Source organism: Procambarus clarkii, chromosome 21, assembly GCF_040958095.1.
Source record: "Procambarus clarkii isolate CNS0578487 chromosome 21, FALCON_Pclarkii_2.0, whole genome shotgun sequence".
Taxonomy (NCBI): Eukaryota; Metazoa; Arthropoda; class Malacostraca; order Decapoda; family Cambaridae; genus Procambarus; species Procambarus clarkii.
Genome location: NC_091170.1, coordinates 27,161,737 through 27,180,089, shown reverse-complemented (window position 1 = coordinate 27,180,089; position 18,353 = coordinate 27,161,737). Strand labels below are relative to the sequence as shown.

Sequence of the window (18,353 nt, the reverse complement as noted above, 5' to 3'; positions counted from 1 at the left end):
ACACACTGTGGGACCTGGAGGACGGGCCACACACACTGTGGGACCTGGAGGACGGACCACACACACTATGGGACCTGGAGGACGGACCACACACACTTTGGGACCTGGAGGACGGGCCACACCAAGTGTAGGACCTAGAAAAGGGGGCCACACGCGACGTGCAGATAAACCATTTGTGGAAGAGGGAGTTATATGAAGAAACTTCTTCAGCGTGAAGGGTGGAAGGAAACTTTAGACACCGATTCAATTGTATATATAATACAACTATTGATGGTCACATCTCCAAGAAGTCATGGTGTATTAAACTTGTAGAGTTTTGGTTAAGAGGCGGGGCTCAGGAACTGAGCACATTCCCTATAAACATATATTGGTGAGTTCACACACTTTACTGCTTCCTCCCTCTGTGCCTCATCCTCTTTCGCCTTCTCCTTTTCCTCCTCTTCCTCATCCGCCTTCACTTCCCTCCTCTTCCTACGCCTCCATCTACGCCTTCTCCTCCTCCTACACCTTTGTAACCATGGCAACGCAATCTTCACGACGTTTCATTTGCGTTTTGTTGCCAGGAATTTTCTTTGTTGTCGGGTTCTCTCGTCTTTTGTGGAGTTCCTGCCAAAAGTTATTACAGAGGTCCGAATTCCCTGTCCATTTTTCTTAGCAAAATCCGTCTTTCATCTTCATTTTTCCTCTTTTTTTCCCCCCAGACAGAAACGAAATTTCAAATCAGCCTCTTTCATTCATCATTTGGGCTTTTGTCACCAAACTTCCTCTCCTCTCCTCCCACTTCAGCGCCGTTATTCTCTGGTGAATTAGAGAAAACTTCAAACTGTATTGACCTGGCACAACTCAAACTCTTTCACGACCAAGTCTTCACCTGAGAGTTTTGTAAACTATCAGGGAGTCATTATTTATAGCGAGTTAATTGGACCCAACCAGTTTTCTGTGGAAACTTGCCTTCAAAGTCGCTTCTGCTGCTTTTGTTGTATCATGAAAAGGGGAAGTGGGGTGAGTTTTGTCGAGCTGTGTGGTCATTTGGGTGGTCGTTTGGGTGTTGGTTGCGCGTCGGTGCTATCTTCTTCCTTTGTGACTATGTGCTTATGTTTTGGCGTGTGTGTGTGTGTGTGTGTGTGTGTGTGTGTGTGTGTGTGTGTGTGTGTGTGTGTGTGTGTGTGTGTATGTGTGTGTGTGTGTGTGTGTGACAAATTTCTGTCAGGGAATGTGTAGACAGACTATGCAGACAGTTCTGTCTGACAATGCCCACTTCATTTCCTTCATAACCGATTGCAAAACCATATAACTTGCTACGTAACAACGATGTCATCAAGGCTTTCCTTCGCGTAGCTGTAAAGTAAGCAATAACGCACCAGATCAAGCCTCGCGATAATTCGTAATTTCTTCTTCGTTTGATGTATTTGCGCCAGATGAAAAGGTAAGAAGCAAATGCTTAGATAATTCAAATCGTGTAATACCCACTCCAGTATCCTACAATAACACAAGGACACCGTCACCACGCTCCGTGGTCTTACCTCCAGAACTTCAGCTTCCAGACAAACCAACAAAATGTTCTCATCAAAAAGGCATTCTGATGTCATCTGAGAGCCTCATGTGGAGGACGTCTCAGGTGCCCCGCCAGAGGGCTCTCCTAGGGAGACTTACCCGCCTTCAGCTCTTTTGGAAATGAGACGACTAAACATCCCTCTGCTTCACCGACCATCCCAGCTACCACACCCGAGTGGGCTCTTGGTGGAGGCCGGAACCCACCCCTGCTGGCTCACCTGAGTGGGCTCTTGGTGGAGGCCGGAACCCACCCCAGCTGGCTCACTTGAGTGGGCTCTTGGTGGAGGCCGGAACCCACCCCAGCTGGCTCATCTGAGTGGGCTCTTGGTGGAGTCTGGAACCCACCCCAGCTGGCTCACCTGAGTGGGATCTTGGTGGAGGTCGGAACCCACCCCAGCTGGCTCACCTGAGTGGGCTCTTGGTGGAGGCCGGAACCCACCCCAGCTGGCTCACGTGGGTGGGCTCTTGGTGGAGGCCGGAACCCACTCCAGCTGGCTCTTCTGGGTGGGCTCTTGGTGGAGGCCGGAACCCACTCCAGCTGGCTCTTCTGGGTGGGCTCTTGGTGGAGGCCGGAACCCACCCCAGCTGGCTCACCTGAGTGGGTTCTTGGGGAAGGAAGATAGGCTCCCGCCCTTCTTAAAAGCTGAAGAGGTATGAAATTTGGATTTTTCTAATTTAATTTCTAAGATGTGCTGAATTTTACAATGAAACTTTATTTTGTTGATGTATCTCTCGCCTCGCCAGCGATAACGGCCGGGCTCTGGACAGGGAGGGGTCGAAATTTAACTGCTCCCTCCTGTTTAATTACCAGTTATAAGAAAACCTGGATGTAAATCGACAGGAGGTCGTGTTCCAGGGACAACTAGTAGGGAACCACTTAACATGAGCTGTGTGAAAGGAGAGCTCTAAACATTATAACACTCTAGTTAGATGTTATCTTCTGTACTCACCTATGAAAAAAAAGAGAATCAAAACCCGTATACGAAACTAGTAAACTAAAGAGACGTAGAGAGAGAGAGAGAGAGAGAGAGAGAGAGAGAGAGAGAGAGAGAGAGAGAGAGAGAGAAAGGAAGGGAATTGTCAGGGGAAAGCGCCATGCAATAACGTCTATATTACGACCACGACTTGGAAGGGGGGATCAAGTTAAGGATTTGGGATGGGACTGGGGAAGGAATGGTGCCCAACCACTTGGGCGGTCGGGGATTGAACGCCGACCTGCATGAAGCGAGACCGTCCAGCCCAAGTGGCTGGGCAGAGAGAGAGAGAGAGAGAGAGAGAGAGAGAGAGAGAGAGAGAGAGAGTAAATAGAGATTAATAAACAATAACTGTTGGGTGTTATTATTCGCAACTCTCCTGTGTTAGAGTAAATATATATATTTTTTGTAATAATGAAAAACTTAAATTTATGCGAGAAACTTGGCTGCATTATTTGAGACAATTTCCTGCTGTGAGGCCAACATATTAAGTGGGAGAATTTACATAAGGCATTAACGCATTATGTGACTTTATGAGTAGTGAGCAACGACGCTTGTGGAGAGCAAATATAATTAATTGTATTTTATGGCGGGTGTAGCAGGCAGTGGAGGTGTTAAATCACTATACTACGTCCGAGGTGCACGGCCAACACTCGCACGGACACATTCACGGCTACACCACGTACACACACGCACGTACACATTCACGGCTTCACCACGTACACACTCGCACGTACACATTCACGGGTTTACCACGTACACACTCGTACGTACACATTCACGGCTAGACCACGTACACACTCGTACGTACACATTCACGGTGTCACCAAGTACTTATTCCCACATACACGTGCATATACATGCATGGCTACAGTACGTACAGACATGCACGGCTTCATGTACTTGAAGACACAAACACGGGAAGAACAGAGATAGTAAAAATGAACTGAGCACAAAGAGAAAATTTGCAAAATAGCGAAAATAGTGAAGAGAAGTACAAAAATTATATCTGGATTTCCTTTCTCCAACTCCAAAAATACAAGCATGCGCACGCACGCATACACACACGCACACGCGCACACACGCACACGCGCACACACACACACACACACACACACACACACACACACACACACACACACACACACACACACACACACACACACACACACAATCCCAAGCGCTGTCCACTCAGCCACAGACCCCTCTATGTGTGTGTGTGTGTGTGTGTGTGTGTGTGTGTGTGTGTGTGTGTGTGTGTGTGTGTGTGTGTGAGGGTGTGTGTGTGTGTACACACACACACACACCCACCCAGAGGGAAAGCACTGCATTAGGCAACCGGTGTCCGAGAATCGGTGACCAGGAGTTGAAGATAGTCGTGCAAGCACATATAGATGAATTCAAACACTTTTATTGAGCCTACGGCTTCATGCGCCAGCTCTCGCGATCTTGGCTTCAGTAAGCAACATTCTGGGCCAGGAAGTGAAGATGACGACAAAACAGGCGCTTCGCGGTCGGGAAGAAAACCTGTAAAGACCGGCATGGTACCCACGGAGCTCTAGCTGGTGAGAAGGAAAGAGAGGGTTAAAGTGAGTGGCCAGCTCTCCCCTTGCACGGTATAGGGGGGGGGGAGTGGGTCCGTATATCCAATGGAGGACCTGTATCTGGCAGAGGGGAAGGAAGAGAGAGAGAGGGCTGTACGAGGGAAGGGCTCCCTTTATGCTAGGTAAGGGGAATGGAGGAGGGTTGGTACTGCCGGCGGGGATCCCCATAACGGCAGTGGTGGGAGGGAGGGAGGGCGCCTATGGATCAGGAGGAAGGATAAAGGCTGCATGAAAGCAAGAGAAGATAACCTCGCAGAATACGTCCCAGGGACAGATTTTGGTGGAAGGTAAAGTTCTCCTGACTGTCTGAGGACACCTCGCCATCTTCCACAAGGACCCGGCCAGACAAGGTATCCTAGTGCTGGCTAAACCACACACTAGAAAGTGAAGGGACGACTACGTTTCGGTCCGTCTTGGACCATTCCCAAGTCGATTGTGCATCCTGTCCTCTCACCAAATACGTTACTTGTTTAACGGAAGCGACAAATCCATGCAAAATGCTGTACTTTAATCAAAATAAAAACATCGTAATAGTTAGTGTGTGGAGGCGGTCGTTGTTTAGAGTGTGGGGACGGCCACCAAGGCTGGTGTAGCAAGACAAACACGAGCGGTCAGTCATCTATTGTCAGCTCTTGCGTGAGCAGTGACCAGCTCCACAAAACACAACTGTGAGAGAGAAGCTGGCGCGTCCACTAGTACCGAGAGTACTCGAGAATACCATGTTCTGGATAGATAGCCTGGATAAAACGATGCATGGGGGTTCTCCACGCACGGCCTCGCCGCTTGATTTGCATGTATAAATACGTTACTTCGGCTTGTTTACTGCTCTTACCCTTGTTTATCGCTCTTTCTTAGTAACCGGTAATAATGTCTTACGTCTGACTGAAGTGCTGTTGGACCATGAACCCGCGGAAGCGGGGTCCACTGTTATGAATTAACTCGCCAAGAGAGTCACCTAATATAAGTTGAGATTAATCTTATAAAGACCAATGACCGGCTGAGAAACAAAGCATCAATAAATTTACCGGAATACTACGACGCATACTGCAAAGCCTGCTATGATGACTACTGTGAAACCAATTACTATTTTGAGATTAATTACTATGCCTGCTATGAGGCCAATAGACCTATTTCGAGATCTAATACAAAGTCTACTTCAAGTATTGCTACAAAGTAGACTCAGCCTAATCTGTGCTTGTACAGGTTCTTAGAGATTAAAATTTTTACGTGATAGATTTCCAGTAGCTTTAGTTTCCTGATAGCATTAAAGACGTTATTTACAATGTCTGCTTTGTTGATGACATTTTTCCACTCTGTAAAGAGATATTAAACATGAAAATATTGTTTTTCCTCTTAAAAAGCATATCTTAATGCAACAACCTGTATTGTTTGTGTTTATATAAAAAAAATCTTATTAAAATTCCAAGTCTTTTTTTTCTTCAAAGTAATAACATTTTATGGCTCGGGAGAATCACAAGAATCTGATTATAATTCAGAAATTCAAGTTTTCAGGTTTCTTACTAAACCTGGAAGATGGCAGCTAGTGGAGAACCATAAAGATAACAGCTAGTGGAGAACCATAAAGATAGCAGCTAGTAGAGAACCAGAGATATGGCAGCTAGTGGAGAACCAAAAACAAGTTTACGTTACATATATATGCAAAAGTTATTATGGAGGTTAAGCAAGATATAAGAATATGTGAAATACCATCAAGGTTCAAAATAACATCTCATAAGTTTAACAACACACTTAGGCCTTCATCACGCTAGGGCCTCCCTCGTCATCACGCTAGGGCCTCCCTCGTCATCACGCTAGGGCCTCCCTCCTCATCACGCTAGGGCCTCCTCATCACGGCTCCGCACCTCACCGAACCCACTTAACTGAATAATAATGTTTATATTCACCGCTGCATTAGTTAGCTTATATCATACTTTAGCTGCCAATACGCCTCTCATTAGCTTGCAGCTTACAGGCAATACTTCATTAGTTTTGTAAAGCTTTAAGGCATAAGTACCTCCCAACTGTTTACTGAACATACACGCGGCGTGTTCACTGGAGCTCTAAATGCTCTTAACGGGAGGATGCAAACATTTCTCTCATCTTTGTAAAGGCATCCCAACTTTTTTATCGTCTTCAGGATTAGGATGCATCAACTGGGCCAGAACTCTGCAAACTTTGGATGTATGAATATCTTTAACTATATCTCCATTTATTAACTTCGTGAACGTGCATTACACTCAGTGACGAATTCTGATGATTAAAAGTTAAGGCAAAGTTTACTTTCCTAATTAGTAAAGCAGTCATACAAGCTGCCAGGAATAAATTTTGGTACATCCTTAGGAAATAAACATCTTGAGTGCTTTTGGCTCGATTTTATCTTGTTAAAACATGCATTGCGTCCAGTAACATAAACATTCACATGACATGTCACAACAATGCTTCATCACAAATCTCAAGACAAACGATAAAATTTAACTTAGAAATGATCGTTTAATTTACTAAATATCTTCATATAACACTAAGTTTGCGGAACCCAAATGTTGCAGTCATTAGTTTATTAAAATTAATCAATAGTCTTAGTTTGTTGGATAATAATTAATTTGGGTTGCTCACAGAGAAGATAAAGACTGCGATGCCAAATTCATCCCCTCAGATGGTCTCGTATTTTCCAGGCTCAAGTTCTAATCTCCAATGATCCAAGTTTTGTCTTACATAAGATATATATATATATATATATATATATATATATATTTATATATATATATATATATATATATATATATATATATATATATATATATATATATATATATATTGTGTGTGTGTGTCATTCCAATCTAGTTCCTGTTGTAACGTTTCTCGTCTGTAATTTATGTTGACGAAGATATATTGTCCTTACGACCAGCTTATTATATGCAAGACGAAGTCAAGACTCATATCTCGCCCCACAACCTTCCAAGCCTTCACATTCTGGCGAGACGAAGATGAGGTAGCTGAACTTCTGAACAGTAATTATTAGGGGAGAAGGAAATTAATTTTTTCCTAAAAATGGAAATTTTGTTTTTCTGTACTACTTAGGGTTAAAAATTTCTAGCGTAAGAAATGGAATTTAATTATCTTCAATAACAAATGAATAAACATATGAGCTAGAAATTGAATAGTTATTACAGAACTTTTGCTTATTGTGTTTTGACAGGAGAGAGGGAACGTTCTGTTTATTTCTCTCTCTCTCGTTTTTATCTGTGTATATTTCTCCTTAACACGCGATGGCGTGCACAGAGTTGCACCTATTTACGACTTCCATTTAATATACATTATTTAGCCCCCTGTACCGGTGGGTTGTGCGGTACGTAACTCATCTTCAGATCCTCGAGCTCGACTGTGGCTACAACCACAAGTTTTCTTGTGAGTTCTCACCTGGAGGCTCCAGGACCCACTAGTGAGTACTAGGTGAACACTAGTGAGAACCCTTTTTATTTGTTGCTCTCTATACCAAGAGCCAGATGATTAAACACATTTTTTCAGCTGAAATTACCGCTGTATAGTATACAATTTAACCAATTTGCATCACTTTTAGTGGAAATATTATCATATTTATCTCTAATGATATATATGAACTCAGTAGAATATCTAACAAACGCTAAAACATTAAGAAACTGTCTAAATCTTATTTGATTATTATTATCTTGTACTTTCTCAAAACTTTCGGCCCTTACTTGTCCTTAATGACCACCTGCATTAATTTCTAAATTATTTAAATTACGATTTGTCATTTATGAAAAAAGAGCGAATTTGAATGAAAACAAAATAGTTTTTTCTGAAATATATTTTTATTGCTATTGGAAGGGAATTTCATTGTCATTCATGCCTCGTGTTGCGTCTGTCCGAGAACAACTGTGACGTCACTGGTCAGAGCGAGGTTGTCAGCAAGTAATAGGACTCTTGCAAAACTTCACACTGTGCGAGGAACAGTGTGTGTGTGTGTCCTGCGATCATCACAAAATGGGCACTAACACAACATATTCTTGTCCCTGGGACCTTCTCACCACCTTAGCTTCATCGCTCACCATCACCACCATCAGCAACATCACAATCACCGCCGTAAACACCATAAACACCACCATCACCACGCTCACCATTACAACCAACAGCCCAATCACCACCAAGAGGAAAATCACCGCCATCAACAACATCACAATCACCGCCGTAAACACCATCACCACCGCCATCAACACAATCAACGCCATGACCACCATCACCATGACCACCATCAACACCATAACTACCAACACCTGCCATCATCATTAGCATATAATCCATCTTACCTATCATCGTGTTGATGATGGATAATACCCATCACTGTAAGTACACGCCGTCACCCTTCCTACCTCACCATCACCACCACCACAACTACACACCTCCATCACCATATTGCAAGAGAGAGAGACGTCTCTGAATCAACATCACAGAGGCCTAACAGCGTTATGATATTCAAGACATTCGAGTCTGTCCATAATTTGAATACTCAGTCATTCAGGACGAGTCAGTCACGGAAGGGAATCACCAAGTCAATGCCCCTCAAATGTAGGCCAGGTTTTGCTGTTAAAAACTCAAGCTCTCAAAAAAATCTATTTTCATGTTAAGGTTCATCTTTCAAGTTTTTGCTAACATTAGAAACTAATGATTTTTTGTGTGAAATTAATTCATTCAAATTAGCATCAACGATTTACAATATTATTCATCAAAAAATTATACACAGGTTATGCTTATATTTTGAATGTTAAAATTTGGTTCGTGTTCGTCTCTTGTCAGTAATATCAAGAGGCAGACGGAGCAGGCTGTGTTTACAGTTTCCGTGCATCCAATCAATGAATTGATTAACCAGAGTTCTAATTGGCTAGTTGGAGCCACCAGGGGACGTGAGTGGCTCAGAAGTCTTGTTTGCCATCTTCAAGTTTAACACATCTCTCCGTCTGCCATTTTTCGTCTCTGTAGGAAAGTCTGGAGGGACATAAGCAAGGATTAAATGGTGACTTGGAGAACAGTACAACTCGGTTCTTGCGACTCGGAAGAAGTTCTCGAGACAAAGAAGAGGAGGAGAACGTATTACGAAACCTCTCTATACGATGAGAACAGTTATGAGCTGCTATAAACAAGACGATTAATGTAAGAAATTAAAGAAGGAAGATCAGCTAAGAGAATTAAGATTGTTCACAGAATTCGTGGATAAAGCAGCTGGTTGTAACCAGACTAAAGAGAGCTATTGAGATACATGCATTACGTAAAATAGCATGACAATAAAATGGAGATTTGCTAGTATAATTTATTACTAAACATAGTCTTCGTAACGGGATCTTTTTTACATAAAAAGTATAACCTCAGTGGTTCTGTTCGACCACTGTGTCAAATTGTATAGATTTTTACAGAGTTAGAATAAAAAGATTCACACTGCACATATATCCCCCCCCTCCCCCTCCCCTTCCTGCTTTCATATCACCAACAATATGCACATAACAACGCTTCTGCCTACAGCAGTTTACAGCAGATGATCCTTGTAGTACATAATCTGTTGTGTGCTTCTGCTCAGCCTTACAATACATACAAATACTCTATAACGAATGATGTTACAAAATATCAGCCACGTTCACTGAACAATAATTTCTGGGTTGTGAGGCTCAACCTCTGGCTTACTGGGTTGTGAGGCTCAACCTCTGGCTTATTGAGTTGTGAGGTTCAACCTCTGGCTTATTGAGTTGTGAGGTTCAACCTCTAGCTTACTGTGTTGTGAAGCTCAACCTCTGGCTTATTGAGTTGTGAGGTTCAACCTCTGGCTTATTGGGTTGTGAGGTTCAACCTCTAGCTTACTGGGTTGTGAGGTTCAACCTTTATATATAACTTGTTCAAATATTTTTTCTTTGTACATCTAGTAATATATTTGTTCGCAAATCTACCTATCATTCTAACAATCCACCCATTTACCTATCAACGAGTTTGTGCTCATATTGACCCATCTGTTCTTCTATCTAGTCCTGTCACCATTATATTACCTGCTGCCTCTCGACTGCTGGAATAGTATCAAAGGCTTCTCTTCAGCCTATCACCACCAGCGTGTCTCAATGCCTTTGAGATGACGTTCTGCAAGATTAAAATCAAACAGCTTCGTAAAATGTTTGAGACTAATCTCACCCTGCTCACGGTCGTCTGATAATCTGAATCTTTCCTTTAACAAAATATTTTTAGAAATAGCATATATACTATATGAGAGAATGTCTGTCTGTTTATCTGTCTTTTCAAAGATGATGGCCACATTCTTGGGATTAGACTCGCCTAAAGTTGCAGGTGGATTGGTCTGGAGTATGGGACAGATATCGGCTAGTCGGGGTAGGCATACGTTAAATCCTTTAAGAAATATTAACATTAATAGACACTTCAAGGCGCCTTTCGTGGAGTCAAGAGTGAAATATATGATATGATTCTCGTAAAGACTTTAGTGATTGTAATAACATATTTTCCGAGAGACCAATAATAGATGTTTCAGTGCTTCAAAAATAATAAATTTTCTGAGAAAGGGAACAGGAAGGAAACAGGAGAGAAAAGGGGGGGTTAGAAGGTGGGGGTAGTGGCGTAAAGGGAAAATTAGAATGGGGTAAGGGTAGAAAGAGGGAGGGAAATACCCGGGTGAAGCCGGATACCCCTTCTTATATATAAATGGAAATGTCTGTTTGAGGTTGAAGGAAGAGAAGAGAAGGGAGTTGGGGTGAAGGGGAAGACAGAAGAGGAAAATGGGGGAGATGAGAGGGAAGAGAAGAGAAGGATAAGAGGAAAGAGACAGTGGGAGAGAAGAGGAGGAAAAGAAGGTGCTTGAACGATGGGTGGGGAAGGGGCAGACAGACCCGGGTACCGCCGGTTACCCTGCTAGTAATCTATAATTATAAGAGAGAATGTGTTTGTTGGAGTGCACAAGGCTGGAGGCCAGAAGCTTGGGGCTAGCTTTACCCAATTTTTACAAGTTATTGCTGTTGGGAACATACCCAACATGAGCAAGTTGGAATTGGCGTCATAAAACTATAAATAATTTTATTGTGTGTCCTCGGGTAATTGTACTTACAATCTAATAGCTGTTTAATGCAACAACTCTATTGGCTACTTTTCTGATCATAATTCCATTTAAAACTCTATTAGTGTCTCTTCAGATACTGTTTTTAAACCCATTATATTTACGTAAAATTTTTGTGCTAAAAGCGTTCTATTTAGCATCTTGATGACTCATTTGTGTCCCTAGTTTCTATTTGTCACATCGTTCTGCAGTTCCTCATTAATGACCATTGCCGCTTCATCTCCATTGATAATTCGCCAGAGAATCTTGAATGTCATTATCATCTTACCCCATGTTTCTCCTCCCATCCAGTTTGTTGAGGTCCGGTTCTCTGCATTTCCTTCCTCAGACCTCTCCCTCAGGATAGCGTTGGACGTCGTGCTAGAAAGTTCTAAGTTTGATAAAAGGTAATCACCACAGACATGCTAATTGGTTTATAACACTTTAAAACTTGCAAATTAGATCTATAAAGGAGTATTCACAATTATTTGGAGTCTTGCTCACAGACTTTTCCAAAGGCTTTGAGAAAATAATTCCCACTTTGCTGCGCTGCAACTCCTTGCATCAAGAAAACTACTCTATAAAAAAGACAACATATGACTTTCAGAGAAATGTTGCCTATGCAAGAATGGAGTAGTTTCGGCGGTCGTTTTACCCAGAATACGCAAAATTATGGGACTCATTTTGGGTGAAGGTTGGAACCGGAACGTGAGCACTTAACAGTTCAAACACCTGTAAATGAATGATGAATAACACAAAATGGGTTTGAACATTTTTTAAATTATTTCACATTGCAGCAACCATACGATAACTAACCTAAGCTTCGCCAAAGCTTAGCTTAGCTCCATAATAACCACTAACATTGTTACAGTAACCTAAAAGTCTACCACCTCGCGTTCTCCTCCCTCAATGCCTTTCCGTTTTCCTCCCAAAAAGACTTGCAGAACACTTTGGTAAACATTCAGGCTGGGTTACGTCAAAAGGTTTCTTCTTTTTCCTTTGGCTGAGTAGGTTAAATGAATAAGGAATGATGGCCCGCTCAGAGGAGTTGTTATGGGACGGACTGACTAAACACTTAGTATGTGAATGCAATAATACTGTCTCTCTCTCTCTCTCTCTCTCTCTCTCTCTCTCTCTCTCTCTCTCTCTCTCTCTCTCTCTCTCTCTCTCTCTCTCTCTCTCTCTCTCTCTCTGAGAAAGAGTGAGTGTCTCTCACTCACTCACTCAAAATAACGCATCAATTTCACTAACATAAACATTGTTTTAGCGACTAGAAAATGAACATTCGTAACGACGGCTGTTATCATTTGCATAGTTGAGTCTATTGGACAGCCATCGTCCGTTGACTGTGAACGGTGCGTCCCCCTGAGCCATGACATGTCTTCAAGACTCATCCCTCTCTCAACCTCCATCTGTGTTCTGCTGCCTTCGCTGCTTCTGCCTCCTACTTTCATCCCCACCCACCCTTGTTTCCTATATCTTATCACCACCTCTATCTGTTTTCTTTCCTTCATTACTTTCTTTAACTGTTTCCTGTTTTATAGTAATTTTTACCTATTTCCTTTCCTCTAGCACCCATTTGTCGTTTTCTTTGTTTTATCATCCCCTTTTATCCGTGGCTCGATATATTTTCACCCCTTATATGTTACTCTATCTCCTCTTTCTTCTATACCTTCCGTGTCATTTCATTGCTTTGCTGTCTCACTTCTGCCAGTATTTGATTTGTGCCATGTTGCCCGCCGTGCTCTCCGCTCAGTCTGACGATCTGGTCCGCAATCAATGCAATCCCTCAGCAACACTTTTCTCCCCCTAGTAATACTCCGGGAATTGTCCGGATTACGCCAGGATAACCGCTGTATTTTGTGCTGAAACAACATCCATGCATAAATATACACTATATATTATCATACTTTCCTGCACGGCTCACAGCTCATGGCTTTTCCCTTTCCCTTTCTCTCTCTCTCTCTCTCTCTCTCTCTCTCTCTCTCTCTCTCTCTCTCTCTCTCTCTCTCTCTCTCTCTCTCTCTCTCTCTCTCTCTCTCTCTATGATGTTTCTGGGATCGTGATACATTACATAATAATCGCCGTCGCATGAGTAATGGTCCAGGTCTGAGCAAAATTTGCATTCATTTGTCTCTCGCTCTCCTGCTGGTCTAATGACTTTCTGTCCACCTGCATTCTAAATCCTCATTGGAGACGTAAAAAAATAAATCCTGGTTCTGGAGGGATATATCATGCGATGTAACTTTGTTTATTTATTTAACTTTGTCTGTCTGTTTCTCTCTCTCTCTTTCTCTCTCTCTCTCTCTCTCTCTCTCTCTCTCTCTCTCTCTCTCTCTCTCTCTCTCTCTCTCTCTTTCTCTCTCTCTCTCTCTCTCTCTCTCTCTCTCTCTCTCTCTCTCTCTCTCTCTCTCTCTCTCTCTCTCTCTCTCTCTCTCTCTCTCTCTCTCTCTCTCTCTCTCTCTCTCTCTCTCTCTCTCTCTCTCTCTCTCTCTCTCTCTCTCTCTCTCTCTCTCTCTGTCTCTCTCTCTTTCTCTCTCTCTCTCTCTCTCTCTCTCTCTCTCTCTCTCTCTCTCTCTCTCTCTCTCTCTCTCTCTCTCTCTCTCTCTGTCTCTCTCTCTTTCTCTCTCTCTCTCTCTCTCTCTCTCTCTCTCTCTCTCTCTCTCTGTCTCTCTCTCTCTGTCTCTCTCTCTCTCTCTCTCTCTCTCTCTCTCTCTCTCTCTCTCTCTCTCTCTCTCTCTCTCTCTATCTCTATCTCTCTATATCTCTCCATCAGTAATCAGTAAAAGAATAAGGCGATGTGGAATTAAGCAACACAAAACTGAGAAAACAAAGGAATGTAACAGAGAAAGGGCAGGTAATTGGGAGGGGAAAGTGTTCCTGGTTGGTCCTCTTCCCTCAGTACCTGCAGCAGGAGGCACTAGATTAGGTCAGGAGCCGCTAGAATGGGTAATGCTGGGGTGGCCTGAGTGATTAGATTTGCAACGGGAAGATGAAGGAGGGAGGATGGGAGGGCATTAGTACAGGAGGTTGTAGCATGGGTTTTCAAAAAATGTTAGTGGTGAGGCCACCACTAGCACCACCAACACCATCACCAACGTGACAGTGGTGAGGCCACCACTAGCACCACCAACACCACCAACGTGACAGTGGTGAGGGTAACAACTAGCACCACCAGTAACCCTGGTACCGGTAATGGTTGCAAAACTTACTTTTAAAACTTGTGATTAATTTCATTTGGAACTAGCTGGCAAATACTTTAACCTCAGACTAACTAACCATAATAGCATAAAGACATATTTGGTTCCAGTGCATTTTCTGTTCGTTCAGGAGACTTAAACTATCCAATTAACTGGATTAGTTCATGTAAAATTATTGAATGTATATATGTTATATATAATTGAATCCATTTATAAAAATAATTTAATTGATTAATATAAATATGTCATGATTACATAAATTAAGTAAATGATCTTATTTTCTATTATTTGAGTCCCGTCACATCTTAGAATCATTTCACATGCTATAGTCATCGTCACCAGGAGTCAAACGTGGCCAAACTTTACTTGCTTACAAAACTATAATTTCTCTCATTTCTTACCAATTACGAATGTGTTCTAATTACATTCAAATCTGTTCACTACTAATGTTCCAATTTCGGGAATTTACAATCTGCTTTGTTACAAATTCATGTAATATATATATATATATATATATATATATATATATATATATATATATATATATATATATATATATATATATATATATATATATATATATATATATATTATTAAATATGACCGAAAAAGTAAGATTAATAATTCTAACACGAATTTTCTCGATCTTTCGTACATTTCTTTTCACTGTTGGTGGTAATTCAAAAATCAATTCTCCAAAATTGATTTTTGGTAGAGGTAGAAAAGAGGTAGAAAATAAAAATGAATTTTGGAGAATTGATTTTTGAATTACCACCAACAGTGAAAAGAAATGTACGAAAGATCGAGAAAATTCGTGTTAGAATTATTAATCTTACTTTTTCGGTCATATTTAATAATATATATATATATATATATATATATATATATATATATATATATATATATATATATATATATATATATATATATAATATATATAACACGATATACGATATATGTAGTATAATACACAAAATGGTAGACAAAAACGTTATACGGTTCACTCACCGTTATATGGTATACATAGTTACATGGTATATACAACATTACATGGCACATAAAACGTTACATGGTACACTTCATAGTTTGTACAATGAGGTCGTGGCTTCAACAACTTGTGAGTCCCTGAAGCCAACACGAGCAGATATCTGTAGCTCTCTCACCCTCAAAAGAAATATATTAAACGGCTCTTTTTGCCGTTTTTATTGATTAATGAAAATAATTAATTTCAGTAGTTTAAGAGATAATAATTACCTATTTTCATCTAAATCTCTTAATCAAGTTATTTACTTTCTCGGTAATCAACAATTCCCGCTAATGAGGCTCTGTCATTTTGAACGAATACCTTCATAGTATATTTGACTATGTAATTAAACATTATCATAATTAAACATGCAATATAATTGTTGACTGCTAGTGTTAATGTTAAATGGGTTCAAAGGAAATTATTGCGTGTTTAATTTGTGTGATGGGAGAGTGAGGGAGTGGAACTATCTCCATATAACAATGCTCCATAAATTTAGATAAGGTGGAATCTTAGGTGGGAGGATTGAACCACTCTTCAACGCTCACCCCTCACTACTCACCCCTAAACTCTCAATCCTCAAACTAAGCGCTTCCACGTCAATCCTCATCCTTCGGCATCCATCATCGCACAATTAGGTCCCCACGCCTCCCCCCTCAAGTACCACACGTAAACTCCGGCCTCACCTTTCACCTCGCCTCACCTCTCACCTCGCCCACGCCAACTGGTAAACAAGACCACGATGAAACTGTAGCGCCAATACTGGAGGCGCATCCCTTTCATAAACAAATTTATGTTCTCCACTTCCATGCATCTCACCCTCCACCTTCCCTGTCCCCTCACCCTCTACCTTCCCTGTCCCCTCACCCTCCACCTTCCATTGCCCCCCCCTCACCCTCCATCATTACTCCCCCCTTACCTTTAGAGTGCAGAGCCCCCGCCCACCTTACAACTCATCCAGTAGCTTCTCTTAGTGATGTAAGCGAAGGAAATCCACGGTCGTCCCTTATGGCAAGTTATCCAATTAGCTGAGGTCTGTTAAGCAGGGAGGCTACTAGTCCCAGAGCCCCCCCCCCCTATGGGTGGTGAGGGAGGGGTGCTGGGGTCAGGTAGAGGGGGGAGGGGGTGGACGACTGGAGGGATGAGGGGTTAAAGGGGGTTCAGGAGGGAGATAATGAGAGTGTTTAGAAGTGATAATGTGAGGGAGAGTGGGAGAAAGAGAATGAGGAGATAAAAATTAGGTAGAGCGAGAAAAATATTCCCGATACCTAAGTGTTGTGTATTCCAGGGTAATGTACCCAAAGGTAGCGTACCCAAAAGTGGTGAACCCCAGGATAGTGTACCCTAGGGTAGTGTACCCAAGGGTAGTGTACCCAAGAGTGGTGTACCCTACGGTAATATATCCCAGGGTAGTGTACCCCAGGGTAACGTACGTTGTAAAATACAGTAAAATAACGATTCATCTAGAGACATCGAGATAGATATGTTGCTCCCAGTACCACTGAGATGTCGCAACTTCCTGCATCTTATGTTGCATGCAAGATGAGGGTTGTTGAGCCAGTCGGCGTCTCCCACCTCACTTCCTCTCCGCTTACCCATGTCTACTTGTCAACCTGTTGCATCCCAAACGTGTCCAAGACACATGTTGAAGCTTTAGGTGCAGACTATGTTAGTCCCTACGTACTAGAGGTAGAGTATGTTAGTCCTTTTCTGACTTTACCCGTCTCTTTCTCTCTCTCTCTCTCTCTCTCTCTCTCTCTCTCTCTCTCTCTCTCTCTCTCTCTCTCTCTCTCTCTCTCTCTTTCTCTCTCTCTCTCTCTCTCTCTCTCTCTGAGCATGTCAATTTGGCCAAGCTGAAGACTCCGAGAAGTGACTTCTCATCACTAACTATCTTTTCAACTATTTTCATCACCTACCAAATTAACTGAGTTAATAGTTTTCATGAAAATCGCACTTGGTGGTATGGTTTCAGTCTTATATTTCTTAAAACATTAAACTTAGGCTTTCCTCGACCAGCCTACGTCCGTCCCGTACCCCAGACCATTACCCCTTCAAATTTGGATGAGGCTAGCCCCATGCCTCTAGCTTCCACCTTTAGACACACAACACAAACATTCTTTCCTCTATATAACACAATAATACAAATATATGTTCAAAGATAAAATTAAAATTAATTACTGAGCAAGTTTTGGGGATGAAACCTCCTGCTGACAACAACAGAAATAGGGAGAATGTTTGCAAGAAATATTGATAGAGTGGAGCTGAGGTGACACTGAGACCAGGTGTAATTACCTTCGACAACCTCTTATGATCACCAGAGGTTGTAAGTGGATCATTCAATTACCTTATTAATTTGTCTTGACGGAGCACAGCGAGAGAGGCAGGTAAGGACAGGTGCGTCTATGGAGCAGAAGTTTTTTGTCTGTCTTTCTATTTATGTCTGTGTCTCAGTATCACTGTCCCTTTGTATATTTTTTCTGTTTTTAATTTTGTTTTCATTGTATATAATATATCTATTTGTATAATCTTTTTCCACCTGCCTTCTCTTTTCTTTGGTACCATTCAATTTCAATAACACTCCTTGTTTCATTCTACTCTCTCACTTCCAATATCCCCTTTCTCACGGTTTCTTCTCCTCCTCCTCATCTTCCACTCCTCCTGCTCCTCCTCCATCTCCTCCATCTAATCCTCCACAAATAACATCCAGTAGCTATTGCCTGAGGGCCGCGGCCTGGTCCTGAAGACGAGCTCTTAGGAGTTGAATTTATAACCTCGGCAGAGAGAGAGAGAGAGAGAGAGAGAGAGAGAGAGAGAGAGAGAGAGAGAGAGAGAGAGAGAGAGAGAGAGAGAGAGAGATACAATAATAAATATATAAATGATATATGATGTTACTTTCATTTT

The 18,353-nt window shown here is 41.9% G+C and overlaps 1 protein-coding gene across 2 annotated transcripts in view; it reads right to left on the bottom strand.

Annotated features, from left to right (window-relative positions):
• LOC123760673 (uncharacterized) overlaps positions 1-18,353 on the bottom strand; it is a 231,305-nt gene that overhangs the window by 146,095 nt on the left and 66,857 nt on the right. The gene's annotated exons all lie outside the window — the stretch shown is intronic.